This window comes from Dasypus novemcinctus, unplaced genomic scaffold (genome assembly GCF_030445035.2).
Source record: "Dasypus novemcinctus isolate mDasNov1 unplaced genomic scaffold, mDasNov1.1.hap2 scaffold_315, whole genome shotgun sequence".
Classification (NCBI taxonomy): Eukaryota; Metazoa; Chordata; class Mammalia; order Cingulata; family Dasypodidae; genus Dasypus; species Dasypus novemcinctus.
In genome coordinates this window covers 67,812-80,821 of record NW_026688279.1, presented here as the reverse complement: position 1 = coordinate 80,821, position 13,010 = coordinate 67,812, and the positions used below count along the sequence as shown (strand labels likewise).

Here is a 13,010-nt window from a genome sequence, read left to right as displayed (position 1 = left end):
TATAAATATTTTGGTAAGAATTTTTACATCAATGTTCATTAGAGAGATTGGTCTGTAATTTCTTTTCTTTACTGTGTCTTTATTTGGGTTTGGTATTACAGTGATGTTGGCTTTCTAAAAAATGGTGAGTTATTTTCCCTCCTTTTCAACTTTCTGGAAGAGTTTAAACAGGATTGGTGTTAATTCTTTTTAAAATGTTTGGTAGAATTCACCTGTGAAGTGACAATGGTCCTGGATTTTTTCATTGTTGGGAGATGTTTAAAGACAGTTTCAGTGTCCTTCAATGTGATTGGTTTGGTAAGTTCTTGTATTTCTTGTAGTGTTAATGTAGGCTGGTTGTGCTTTTCTTGGCGTTTGCTCATTTCATCTAGGTTGTTTAGTGTGTTGGCATACAGTTTCTCAGAATATCCTCTTATGATCCTTTTTAGTTCTGTGGGATCAGTCATAACTTCCCCTCTTTCATTTCCAATTGTATTTATTAGGATCTTTATTTTTCATTGTTAATCTTGGCAGGGGTTTGTGAATTTTACCGATCTCCATCTCAAATAACTGGCTTTTGGTTTTGTCTGTTTTTTTTTTTCTTTCTCAATTTCCTTCAATTCTATTCTAATCTTTCTTACCTCTTCTGCTTGCTTTGAGGATGGTTTGCTGTTCTTTTTCTTGTTTCTTCTGTTGTTCAGTTAATTCTTGGATTTTAGCTCTTTCTTCTTTTTTAATATAGGCTTTTTTTTTTAAGTCTTTAAATTTCCCTCTCAGGACTGCATTTCCTGTATCCTGTAAGTTTTGATAAGTTGTGATCTCGCTTTCATTTGTCTGAATACCTTTACTGATCTCACTTGCAATTTCTTATTTGACCCGCTGATTACTTAGGAGTGTGTTGTTCAGACTACATACATTTGTGAATTTACCTTTTTCTCTCTGACATTGATTTTGATTTTGATTCCCTTCTGGTCTGAGAAGATGCTTTGTAGAAATTGATGATGTTTATATTTATTGAGTGCTGTATTGTGCCCTGATATGTGGTCTGTCCTTGAGAAGGATTCAGGGGTACGTTCAAAGAATGTCTAATGCACTGAGTTTGGATGCTGTGTTCTGTATATGTGTGTTAGGTCTAACTGACTGATCAGATTGTTTCAGGTCTCTATTTCCTTGTTGGTCTTCTGTCTAGTTCTATCTAATGTTGTGAGAGGTGTGTTAAAGTCTCCACTGATTATTGTAGAGAGGGCTGTTTCTCTGTTCAATTTTCCCAGAGTTTGTTCCATGTATTTGGGAGACCTTGGTTTGGTGCATAGATATTTATGTCTGTTATATCTTCCTGGTTGCTTGTCCCTTTTATTAATATTTAATGGCCTTCTGTATGTCTCTTAACTTTTTGCACTTACAGTCAGTTTTCTCCAGTATAGTATAGGTAAGCCTGCTTGTCTTTGGTTACTATTTGCATGGAGTATCTTTTTCCAGCCTTTCACTTTCAGGCAGTTTGTATCCGTGGGTCTAAGGTGGGTCTCTCGTACGCAGCATACGACTGACTCATGCTTTTTTTTAATACATCCTTTCAGCCTATATTTCTTAATTGGTGAGTTTAATCTATTCTTATTCAGTGATATTACTGCAAATGGGTTATTTCTTTCCACCATTTTCTTCTTTAGTTATCATATGTCATACACATTTTGGTCTGTCTTTTTACTTTTTTGGTTCTCCTTCTATTCTTCTATTCTCTCCTCCAAGCTTCACTCTCCTTTTTCTTTCAGGTTCTAAGGCTTCCCTTAATATATCCTGCAAGATGGATTCTTTATTATGAACTATATTTGCATTGGCTTGTGAATATTGTATACCCACCTTCATATTTGAAGGACAATTTTGCTGAATGCAGAATTCTTGGCTGGCAGTTTTTCTCTTTTGGTCTCCTAATTTTATCATAGTGCTGTGTGCTTGCCTCCATGGTTTCTCATGAGGAATCTGTACTAAATCTTACTGGGTGTCCCTTGTAAGTAATGGTTCTCTTCTCTCTTACTGCTCTCAGAATTTTCTCTTTATCTCTGACGTTTGATTTTCTCAGTAGTATGTGTCTTGGAATAGGTCTATTTGGATTTATTCTGATTGGGATACAGTGGGCCTCTTAGACTTGTAGCTTAATTTCTTTCCTCGAAGTTGGGAAATTTTCAACTATTATTTCCTCAAATACTTCCCCCCCCCCCCACTCCCCTCTCTTCTCCTTCTGGATCTCTTATGACATGTTTGTTGTTGGTTTTTGAGTTGTCATTCAACCTCTGTGAACCCATGTTCATTTTTTCCTACTCCTTTCTCTCTATAATTTTAGCTCTTCTGTCTTTGATATCACTTATTCTTTCTTCTTTCATTTCGAGTTTGCTGTGTGTCTTTAATGTGTTTTTAATCTTATCTACCGTGTCTTTCCTTCCCATTAGCTCTGTTACTTTTCTATTTCGGGTTTCACATTTTTTTGTGTGCTTGTTTCGTATCTTCTTGATCTAGCGAATGATACTGCTTTGAACATGGGTGTGCTGATGTCCGTTTGTGTCCCTGCTATCAGGGCTGTATACCCAGTAGTGATGTTGCAGTGTCATGTGGCAAGTTTATCTTTAACTGCTTTAGTAACTGCCAAACAGTCCTCCACAGGAGCTGTACCACTCTGCTTTCCCACCCACAGTGAGTTAGCGTTCCTGTGTCTCCACGTCCTCTCCAGCACTGTGGTTCTCTGTCTGTGGCAGGATCACTGGAGTGGGATGTCAGGGACGGGATAACGTGGGAGGAAGCCCACCTCGCGTCCATATAAGGCCCATAAATGTACGTTCGTGGGGCATCGCCTCGGTGGATGGAGGTTCAGACGGTAACCGAAGGAATGTCAAATTCCCATCCTGGGGAGCTCTGCCACGTTCTCTAAGACGTCAGCAAGATTCCCCCTAGAGTACAGGGACAATGACTAGTGGAGGAAGATGGTCTCCTGATGGACACTTGATATTGATGACTGTGTGTGCTTATGAACCTTCACACTCGAAATTGAAACTTAGCCTTCTGTTACAGGGTGCCTAAGAGTTGCCTCCTGGGAGCCTCCTCGTTCCTCACGTGCGGCCTCTCTCTAAGCCAAACTCAGCCTATAAATACATTGTCTGTCCCCCAGTGTGGGATATGACTCCAGGGTATGAGACTCCCTGGCACCGAGGGATTACTACCAAGTACCAACTAGCAATGCCACTGGAAAAAGACCTCGACCAAAATGAGGAAAAGATAAAAGAGAAATCAGTTGAGGTGCTAAGAGTCTGCAAAGGGAGGTGAGCCCAGAGGTTATCCCAGGGTTGATGCTTATGCATGTCTCAGCAGGGTCTCTCACTGCCAAAGTCGATGCTACCCCAGAGAGCTGGTGTCCTGAGTGTTCTGAAACATCCAGGCGCTGGAGCCAGGCAGACAGCTCAGGAGTTTGGTGCCCTGCCAGTGGTCCCTACTTTGGAATTTATGGTCCCGCCGAGTGCACTGACTTGGGCCCAGTTGTTTCCCCACACGTGGCTCTTCTGTCCTTCTATTTATGTCTGTAATTAGCACTGAAGTTAGTCCTGTAGAGGCCTGCGTGTCCTCCAGGTAGGTTGTAGACAGGCCTTGGTGGGCTGCTTCCAAGGGCAGCGTGGTGGGGAGGTGCCTGAGATTAGATAGGTAGAGGTGCAGGTCTGTTGATGGATGCAGCGCCTTTTGTTATCCATGCTCCAGCTCATAGACGTGTGTGTTTTTTTTCCTCCAGTTTTGGCTGCCGTACAGTTGCTCTAGGAATCATTGCACGGATACAGTTTCGTTTGTTTAGGAAAGACTTTTTGGAGTGGAGTCAGGATGAATTACGGTAAGTTCACATTTTTAAGAAACTGACAAAATGTTTCCCAAAGTGGCAGCACCGTTTTGCATTCTCACCGGAAATGTGTGAGGATTCCAGTTTTTCCACATTTTCTTTAACGGTTGGCATTACGTCTCTTGATTTTAGCCATTTTATTATCTATAGCAGATTTTAGCATGTATTTCCCTAGTGATGAAAAGGATCATACGTTTCTCCTTTGGTAAATGTGTATTCTCGTATTTCTCCCATTTTTAAGTGCTGTTTGCCTTTGTTTTAAAGAAGCATACAGTTCATCCACAGTGCACAATCGGTGGTATTTGGCACAATCACAAAGTCATGAGTTGATCCCCTCAGTCATCATTAGAGCATTTTCGTTAGTTCAATAATAATAATAAATGAAAAAAACAACTAGTAAAATACATCACCTCTTGATCTCTCTGTGCTTCCCCTGCTGTCCGCAGATCCCATTTCTAGGTATTTTTGCACAAATACTTTTTTTCCCTCTATACGTTGATTTATAGTGACATCTTACGTAGATGGAATCATACGTTATGTTACACAGTGCAATTAGGTGAGAGTAGTGCAAGCCTCCTGTATTTGTCCCGTTGTGTCTGGCTTGCTTCACTCAGCATCCCGTCCTCCAGTTCATCCATGTTGTCATCGGGTTCACGACTTGACTTCTTCACACCCCGGCACGATGTTCCTCCGTGTGAATACAGCACAGTGTGTTTCTCCAGTCACCGGCTGATGGACACCCGGGCTGTTTCCGGCTTCTGGCAGTTGGGATAACGGCACTCTGAAGGTAGGTGTGCAGGTGTCTGACATGTCAGTGCTCTCAGTTCTCCTGGGAATATGCCCAGTAGTGCTGTTGCAGGGTCCCGTGGCAAGTCTATATTCAGCTTCTTTAGGAACTGCCCGACAGTCCTCCACCGTGGCTGTGGCCTTCTGCATTCCCACCAACAGTGAATAAGTGTTCCTGTCTTTCCTCATCCTCTCCAACACTTGCACTTCTCTGACTTTTTCATAGTGGCTATTCTGATAGCTGTGAAATCACATCTCATTTTGATTTGCGTTTCTCTAATCATTAATGATGTTGAATATTTTTTCATGTGTTTTTTGCCATTTGTATTTCTTCTTTGGACAAATGTCTATTCATGTCTTTTGCCCATTTTTCTATTGGGTCGTTTGTCTTTTTATTGTTGAGTTGTTACATCTCTCTCTATATCTTGTACATTAATCCCTAATTGGACATGTGGTGTCTAAGTGTTTTCTCCCATTGAATTGGCTGCCTTTTCCCCCGTTTGATAAAGTCCTGGGAGGTGCAAAAGTGTTTAATTTTCAGAAAGTCCCATTTATTTAATTTTTCTTTTGTCGTTTGTGCTTTGGGAGTAAGGTCCAAGAAACCACCACATACTACAAGGTCTTTAAGACATTTCTCTACATTTTCTACTAGTAGTTTTATGGCCCTTTTTTTTTTTTTTACAGAAACAATAAATGTATAATAGTTGTGAACTTAAAAAACATGTAACATCTCACTCTACCACCAGTAACTTGTATTGTTTTTAAACCTTTTAAACTAATGATTAAAGAACATTGTCAAAATATTACTACTAAACAAAGTATTTTTCCTCTAACCAATACAATTATTATCTTTATATCATTTATATATGAACATACATAAAAAAGTCTATAGCAAAAGTTGCGAACTTACAAAGCAAACATGCATAACGTCATGCAGGGGTCCCATACATCAACCCTCCACCAAAACCTTGTATTGTCATGGGACGTTTGCTGCAAACTATGAAAGAACACTGTCAAAATCTTACCACTAATCATAGTTCTTATCTTACATTTGGTGTGTTTTTTGGCCAAACCGCCCTATTATTTTTTAAATATGTATATTTTTATGACAAAAGTTGTAAACTTATCAAACAATTATGCACATGTGCAGAAATCTGATTATTGTCATGTCCATAGCGTACATTTGGCTCACTTTTCCATACTGCCTCAGTATCAACACAGTACATCTTTTGCATAGATGCAAGAATAGTATATTATGACTACTAACCACAGTCCATAGGTCCCTCCAGCTGTATTATTCCCATGCTTCTCCACATTCCCAACACCTGCCCTGGTAATATACATTTGTTGTAGCTCACAAAGGACACTCGTGCATCTGTGCCATCAACCACAATTCTCACCCACCTCTTGGTTTACCGTGCTATCCAGTTCCTAGATCATTCCCAAGCATTCCGTCAATTGGCATTTACATAACTAGACTACGATTTTCAGTCACATCCCCATTTATAAAGTAGCTGTTACTCACTGTGTGTTACCATCCACTCTATACATTTCCCCAATTTTACAGCACAGCTAACTAAAACTTCTACATACATTAAACATCAGTAGTCCACTCAGTTCCCCTCTTTTCTCCTTCAAGAATCCACCCCCTACCACTCGGTCTTGAAGATATTTTCCAATAATTTCTTCTAGAAGTTTTACGGTTCTTGTTTTCATTTTTAGTTTTTTGATCCATTTTGAGTTAATTTTTGGATAAGGTGTGAGATAGGTGTCCTCTTTTCCTTCTTTCAGCTATGGATGTCCAATTCTTTCAGCACCGTTTGTTGAATGGATTGTTCTGCCCAAGCTGTGTGAGTTTGACAGGCTAGTCAACAATCACTTGACCATACCTGTGAGGGTCTGTTTGTGAACCAGAAATTTGGTTCCACTGGTCTATTGTGTCTGTCTTTAGGCCAGTACCATGCTGTTTTTACCACTATAGGTAGGTATTATGATTTAAAGTCTGGAGATGAGGGTTTGCTTTTCCTTTTTATGGTGTTTCTGGCTATTCAAGACTCCTTTCCCTTCCAAATAAATTTAATGATTGTGTTTTCAGTTTTTTCTTTAATGCTGGTGGAATTTTTATCAGGATTGCATTAACTCTGTATATCAATTTGAGTAGAACTGGTATCTTAATGATATTTAGCCTTCTAATCCATGAGCATGGAGTGTGCTTCCAGTTATTTAGGTCTTTTTTAATTTGTTTTAACACTGAGGTGCAGTTTTCTGAATACAAGTGCTTTCCATCATTGGTTAAGTTTATTCCTATTTGAGTTTTATCTGTCGTATTATTTTCCCCACTTTTTTGACACTCTTGGTTACTTTTTTTGATATAATCTTCATTTCTAGACTTTCTTCCAGGCCTCTCTCTCCTGTCTTTCTTTTGCACACCCTTTAGTATCTCCTGAAATTCTAGTCTCTTGCTTAGAAATTCTATCAGTTTCTGTTTATCTGTGAATATTCTAATTTCACCCTCATTTTTGAAAGGCAGTCTTGCTGGATATAAGATTCTTGGCTGGAAGTTTTTCTCTTGTAATATCTTTAATATATCGGACCACTGTCTTCTTGCCTCCATGGTTTCTGGTGAGAAATCCGTACTTAACCTTACTGAATATCCCTTATATGTTATGCATTGGTTTTCTCTTGCTGCTCTCAGAATTCTCTGTCTTTGGCCTTTGACGTTCTGATGAGTATGTGTCGGAGTCGGTCTATTCGGATTTTCTCGGATGGGAGTATGTTGTACTTCCTGGACAGCGATACCTATTTTCTTCAATAGGGTTGGGAATTTTTCTACCATTATTTCTTTAAATAGTCCTTCTGCCCCTTTTCCCTTCTCTTCTCCTTCTGGGACACCCATGACACATATGTTTGCATGCCTTTTGCTGTCATTTAGTTCCCTGAGACCTTTTACAATTTTTTTCCATTCTTTTCTTCAACTCTTCTTTTGTAAGTTCACTTTCAGAGGCCATTTCTTCAAGCTCACCAATCCTTTCTTCTGCCTCCTCAAACCTGCTATTATATGATTCCAGTGTTTTTTTTAATTTCATGAGTTGCACCTTCTTCATTCCCATAAGATCTGCTATTTTTCTATGTCTGCTTTCAAAGTCTTCTTTGTGCTCCTCCAATGTCGTCTTAATATCCTTAATCTCTTTAGCCATCTCATTGAATTTATTAAGGGGATTTGTTTGAACATGTATAATTAGTTGTCTCAACTCCTTTATGTCATCTGGAGGCTTATCTTGTTCTTTTAACTGGGCCGTAGCTTCCTGTTTCTTGGTGTGGATTGTAATTTTTTGTTGGTGTCTTTGCATCTGGCTTCCTAGAGTATTTATTCTGGGTGCAATCTTTCTCTTTAGTTTAGGGCTTCCTATCCTTCCTCCCTTGCTGATTGTGCAGTAGGAGCCAAGCATGTAGTTGTTGCTGTGAGCTGTGGAGTTTCAAGCCCCCTTCATTGCGCCGGGACCAGTGAAGCTTCTTCCAACTTTCTCCTTTGCCAGGGGTAGGGACAGAGTCACAGCCCCTGTGACTGGAATAATCCACGTGCAGGCCTAGACTGTAGTTGCCCAGAGAGACTGATGGAGCCTCACATCCCTTTCTCCCCTGCCTGGGGCAGGGATGGAGCTGCAGGTGCGGGCAGCAATCTATGCAGTGCGGGTCCTGAGATGACCACAGTGGCGCTGGTAGACTTCTGATTTTCAGTCTGTGCCAGCCAGAGTTCCCTGCAGTTACCTGTACAGGCTGGTGCAGGGCTCCTCAGTGTCCTCCCTGCCATAGGCAGGGCTGAAACTTAGGCAGGCTGCAGGCTGATCTGCGGGAAAGAAACTGGTTCCTGCTGACCCTGAGAGTTTCAGTCAGCCCGGCTTCCCCTCAGGCTGGGGGTGGAGTCAGAATGGCGTCTGCTGGCCTGTTTCTGACTTTCGGCTTGGCTCGTTCTCACCCTTCCTGTTCCCAGGGTTATCTCTTAGCCAGCCAAGTCTCCCAATCAGTAGGCGAAATGGGCAGCCAACTGTCTTCTCCTCCTGTTTCTGGGAAGTGGATCTTCCAATTCCTGTCACAGAGCAGCTCCTGGGGCGGCTCGTGCCGCCAGAGTAGGATGATCACGGGCCTCCCTGGCTTGGCCGGTAATTTCCCAGAGAGGCTGGCTCAGGTCCCCGCAGCTTCCTCCCTGCTGGCTGGCGGTGGCACTGGGGCCTAGGCTGGAGCTGCAATGTGATCTTGGTGGGAAGAAGCCGGTCCCCGCCAGCACTGGGATCCTCAGTCCACCCCGCTTCCCCTCGTGACAGGCGTGGAGTTAAGATGGCAGCTCCCGGCCTCTTTCTGACTTGGACAGGCTCAAACTTCTTCTCAGGATTATACTGTAGCCCGCTGAATTTCCTCATCAGTAGCTGAAGTTGGTGCCCATCCATCTCTTCCTCACCCATGTTTTTAAAAATTGTATTTACTTATTTATTTATTTATTTCTCTCCCCTTCCTCCCCCACCCCGGGAATCTGTGTCTCTTTTTGTTGCATCATCTTGTCGTGTCAGCTCTCCGTGTGTGCCACACCACTACTGGGCACTCTGCACTTTGTTTTGCGCTGGGCCGCTCTCCTTACGGGGCACACACCCTGCGCGTGGGTGTCCTGCGTGGCACGGCACTCCTTGCGCGCATCAGCACTGCACATGGGCCAGCTCCACACGGGTCAGGGAGGCCCGGGGTTTGAACTGTGGACCTCCCATGTGGTAGACGGACGCCCTAACCACTGGGCCAAGTCTGCCGCCTCTCACCAGTTTTGGGAAGTGGAGCTTTGATTCCAGCCTCGGAGCTGCTCCTGAGGCGGCTTGTACCTCCAGTGGAGGATGGCACCGGCCCCCAGGGTGTGGAGCCTCTACTTACGAGTCTTCTCTGCAGACGGGCATCTCCTCCTTCCACTCCCCCAAGGATGTTGCAGGAAGCTCTTCTGGCCTCCTGGAGCCCCCAGATGATGCTTCAGCTGGCTCAGAGAGCTCTGGGTGTTTGCTAACTGCCCTGCAGCAGGAGCGGACTGTAGGAGCTCCTTACTCCTCCGCCATCTTCCTGGTTCTCCGGTACTTGCTTTGATATTTAGGTGTTTGATCCATTTTGAGTTGATTCTTGTATGGAGAGTGAGATGGGGGTCTTTTTTAATTCTTTTGGTTATTTATAACCTGTTCTATAGGAATTTGTTGAAGAGTCTGTTTTTTCCCATTCACACAGACTTGGTAGGCTTGTCAAAAACTGCTTGACCATAGAGGTGAGAGTATATTTCTGTACTCTCAATCTTATTGCACTGATGGGTGTATCTCTTTTTATGGCAGTGTCATGCTGATTTGTCCACTGTAGCTTTGTAATATGTTTCAAGGTCAGTGAAATTTTTCCTACGTTGGTCTTCTTTTTCAGAATACTTTTGGCGCCTCGTGTGCACTTTCCCTTCCAAATGATTTGGCAATTGTCTTTCCTATTTCTGTAAAGTAGACTGTTGGAATTCTCATTGGTATGGCAGTGAATATATCAATCAATCTGGGTACGATTCACCTCTTTATGATATTTAGTCTTCCAGTCCATGAACACGGATGTCTTTCCAATTGTTTCGGTCTTTTTAAATTTCTTTTAGCATTGTTTTGTAATTTTCTCCTTATAGGTCCTGTGCTGCTTTTGTTAAATCGATTGCTAGATGTTGGAGTCTTTTTGTTGCTCTTGTACATGAAATTTTCCCCTGATTTCCTCCTCAGGTTGTGCAGCACTAGTGTACCTAAACATTACTGATTTCTCCGTGTCGATCTTGCTGCCTGTCACTGTGCTGAACTCAGTTATTAGCTCAAGTAGCTTCGGTGTAGACATTTCAGAATTTCCTAAATATAAGATCATGCCTTCCGAAAACAGAGTTTTCCTTCCTCTTTTCTTATTTGGATGCCTTTATTTTTTTTTCTAGTTGCTCTACCTAGAGCGTCTATTGCAATGTCAAAGAACAATGGTGCTAGTGGACATCCTTGTCTTGTTCCCGGTCTCAGAGAAAAAGCTTTCAGCCATTCCCCCTGGGTACGATGTTAGCTGTGGGTTTTTTCTTATGTGCCTGTTACCATATTCAGGAATTTCCCTTCTACTCGTCTGTTTTGAAATGTTTTTATAAGAAACAGTGTTGGATTTTGTCAAATGCTTTTTCTGCCTTGATTGAGACGATCATTTGGTTTCATTTCGTTCACTTTGTTAATGTGGTGTATTTCATTGATTGATTTTCTTATGTTGAACCAGCTTTGCCTACCGAATAAATCCCATTTGGTTTTGATAGATAAGTCTTTTGATGTGCTGCTGGATTCGATTTATAAATATTTTGTTGAGAATTTTTGCATCAATCTTAATTAGAGAGATTGGTCTGTAATTTTCTTTTCCTTCCAGTGTCTTTGTTTGGCTTTGGTATTACGGTGATGTTGGCTTCCTAAAATGTGTTGGGTTATTTTTCTTCCTCTTCAATATTTGGAAGAGTTTAAGCAGGATTGGTGTTAATTCTTTTTGAAATGTTTAGGAGAATTCACCTGGGAAGGCAGATGGTCCTGGAGTTTTCTCTGTTGGGAGATCTTTGAAAACAGATTCAGTGTCTTTAATTGTAATTGGTTTGTTAAGTTCTTATGTATCTTGTAGTGTCAATGTAGGTTAGGTTGTGCATTTCTAGAAATGTGAGCATTTCATCTAGGTTGATTAGTTTATTGACATACAGGGTCTGGGAATATCTTCTTATGATCCTTTCTAGTTCTTGGGTTGCCCCTTTTCATTTCAAATTGTATGTATTAGGTTCTTCTTTTTTTTTTTTCCTTTGTTAATCTTGCTAGGAGTTTGTGAATTTTACTAATCTTCTCAAAGAATCTGCTTTTGTTTTGATTTTCTCTATTTCTTTTTCTTCTCAATTTCATTTATTTCTTCTCTAATCTTTATTATTTCTTCTCTTTTTTTTGAGGACTGGTTTGCTGTTCTTTTTCTAATTTCTCATTTTGTTCCCTTAATTCTTTGAGTTTCGCTCTTTTTTCTTTTTTAATACAGGCTTTTAGGTCTATAACTTTCCCTCTCAAGACTGCCTTTGCTGTATCCCATTAGTTTTGATAAATTGTGGTCTCATTTTCATTTGTCTGATTTCACTTGCACTTTCTTCTTTCACCCAGTAATTATCTTAGAGTGTGTTGTTTAACCTGCACACATTTGCCAAGTTACCTTTTGCCTGTCTGTTATTGATTTTATTTCATTCCCCTATGATCTGAGAAGATGCTTTATATAATTTCAGTCTTTTTATATTTATTGAGAGCTGCATTATGCCCTACCATGTGGTCTATCCTGGAGAAGGATCCTTGGGCACGTGTAAAGAATGTATATCCCAGTGAATTTGAATGCTGCCTTCTGTCTATGTCTGTTAGGTCTAACTCATTGATCGTATTGTTTCAGTTCCCTCTTTCCTCGTTGGTCTTCCATCTAGTTCCATCTAATGATGTGAGAGGTATTTTGAAGTCACCAATGATTATTGTAGAGATGTCTGTTTCTCCCTTCAGTTTTCCCAGAGTTTCTTTCATGTATTTTGGGGACCTCGGTTAGGTGCGTAGATATTTATGCCTGTGACATCTTTTTTTAAAAAAATTATTTATTTATTATTATTTTTTTAAATTACATTAAAAAAAATATGAGGTCCCATTCAACCCCACCGCCCCCGCCCCCCACTCCCCCCGCAGCAACACTCTCTCCCATCATCATGACACATCCATTGCACCTGGTAAGTTCATCTCTGAGCATCACTGCACCCCATAGTCAATGGTCCACATCATAGCCCAGACTCTCTCACGTTCCATCCAGCGGGCCCTGGGGGGATCTACAATGTCCCGTAATTGTCCGTGAAGCACTATCCAGGACAACTCCCCGTCCCGAAAACGCCTCCACATCTCCTCTCTTCCTCCCGTTCCCCACACCCAGCAGCCACCATGGCTACCGTTCCCACACCCATTCCACATTTTCTCTGTGGACATTGGATTGGTTGTGTCCATTGCACACCTATGTCAAGTGAGGGCTTAGATTCCACATGGGCACTGGATGCACTCCTCCCGCTTCCAGTTGTAGACACTCTAGGCTCCATGTTGTGGTGGTTGACCTTCTTCAACTCCACGTTAGCTGAGTGGAGTAAGTCCAGTAAATCAAAGTGTAGGAGCTGAAGTCTGTTGAGGCTCTGGGCCTGGGTGTCATATTATCAGTCCAGAGATTCAAATCCCCTACATATATCTTAAACCCAGCACCAACTACAATTCCAGTAAAGTAGCATGCAAGTCTTGTGAAAAGAGATCCCCTCTGAGTCCAATTCCATCAC

General features: G+C 41.6%; 1 long non-coding RNA gene across 1 annotated transcript; it reads left to right on the top strand.

Moving 5' to 3' along the window:
• Positions 1-3,060: 3,060 nt before the first annotated feature.
• On the top strand, positions 3,061-4,632 carry LOC139438545 (uncharacterized). Its single transcript, XR_011648221.1, has 3 exons — positions 3,061-3,287; positions 3,749-3,844; positions 4,465-4,632. It is a non-coding gene; the product is annotated as an uncharacterized lncRNA (long non-coding RNA).
• Positions 4,633-13,010: the final 8,378 nt, after the last annotated feature.